At 46.5% G+C, this 1,756-nt stretch overlaps 1 protein-coding gene across 1 annotated transcript in view; it reads left to right on the forward strand.

Moving 5' to 3' along the window:
* LOC101858103 (beta-1,3-galactosyltransferase 1) overlaps positions 1–1,756 on the forward strand; it is a 21,767-nt gene that overhangs the window by 18,089 nt on the left and 1,922 nt on the right. The gene's annotated exons all lie outside the window — the stretch shown is intronic.

The raw sequence follows: 1,756 nt of genomic DNA on the forward strand, positions 1-1,756 counted from the left end.
TATTAAGGGGACGGTACACCAAATAGAATACCCCCCCCTCACACCCAACGACCTCCCCCACCCCCAAACAAAATAAAGCAAGCAAAACAACCCCTCAAAACAAACAGAAACACTCTAAAAAAAAACACCCCCAAAAACCCAAACAAACAAAATACTAAAAAACCAACCGATTTGGGCTTCAACTGTGAGCTTTGCCTGTTAGTATTCAAGAAAAATAAGTAAACGTGTTTGTAAGAGTAGAGAAAAGCACATCGACACGTTAATGGTCATTTAGTGCTGGGAGAAAGAAAGACAGACAGACTCACATAACAGAGGGAGAATAAAGAAGTGGGACCTACCAGTGGCGCCCTCCAACCACCCGCGTTTTCAGATTCAAATCTCTCTTGAATACACATTTCATATTTGTCTGTCTGTTTACTTTTACGTTTCCCTCCTCTGGTATCCTTAGGATGTGGAGGGGAGGCACAGGTTTTGGTGGTAGGAAACATCTACACCTAACCTTCTCGGATAAGGGCCAAAAATCTCGGAGGACCCGTGTGCAAGTTACGCACGTTAAAGATCCCTTGGTGGTTTAAAATTGATAAGAGTAGGCTTCGGCCGCCGCCGGCGCAAAATTTAAAATTTCCTACCAACTGAAAAAGTTTAAGGTATCCCGCGCGCTCATATGACCTTGTTCAGAGCTGCGAGCGCCTTAAAACACTTACCAAAAGTAAATAAATAAATAAATAAATAAATAAATAAATAAATAAAAACAAATTTCGGTCCTGTGCTAAGTGTGTGGCGTCTGTGATTGTTGTTCGTGGTGGGCCTTTTATCCCCATCCATCCAGTTCTTTCTTGGTCTTCCTCTTGATTTGAAGCCAGATTCACGGGTGTGAATCTTGTCTGTACATACTTTACTTTATCCGTCCTCTTGTACCTCTAGGGCGTCGAGGGAGAAAGAGCTTCCTGTCTCTAGCACGTTTGATGACCTGGCTGGGTGGGATATTGTATATGCTCAGGGTATCCTTCACACCTTGGATCCAGGTCTTTCTTGGTCTTCCTCTTGCTTTGCACCCGGACACTTTCCTGTAGTAGGCTTTACTGTACAAACGTAAATAGACACGTTTCAGCAGGGAAGGGTTAAAGCACAGCTCGCTAGGCTAGGGGTTAAACAGTTAGACGTTCCGGGCATGACAGCGGACAGCATCCTAATGTGTCTCAGGTCGGCGGGGATGAACAATGAGTTGTCCCAAAGTCGGGCTGGTGTGGCTTGGCTTGGGTTTTATTTTTTTGTCGGTGTGAAGTGTGAAGATTATCTGCGCTAACGGAGAGAAGGTTCACACGCACACTGAGGCATACTGCGGTGTTTAGATGCCCCCCCCCCCCTCCCCCCCCCCCCTCGCCGCTTTCCAACGTCTCCTCCAAAAACCATTATAATCACCTCCACATCCACTTCCCCCTCCCCTCCCCACTCCAAACGTCACTCTCACTTTCACTTTCGGGCACACCCTCAATATGACGTTGGCGTGTACACACATGCATATACATACACACATACACACACTCACACACACACTCTCACATACATACGCACACAGACACACACACGTACACACACAGACACACGTACAGACACAGGCACAGACACAGACACAATGACATACGCGCACATGAACACGCGTGCAACCGCGTACAGAGTGAAAGAGAGAGAGAGAAAGAGAGAAAGAGAGAGAGAGAGAGAGAGAGAGAGAGAGAGAGAGAGAGAGAGAGAGAGA

Source organism: Aplysia californica, unplaced genomic scaffold, assembly GCF_000002075.1.
Source record: "Aplysia californica isolate F4 #8 unplaced genomic scaffold, AplCal3.0 scaffold00145, whole genome shotgun sequence".
Classification (NCBI taxonomy): domain Eukaryota; kingdom Metazoa; phylum Mollusca; class Gastropoda; order Aplysiida; family Aplysiidae; genus Aplysia; species Aplysia californica.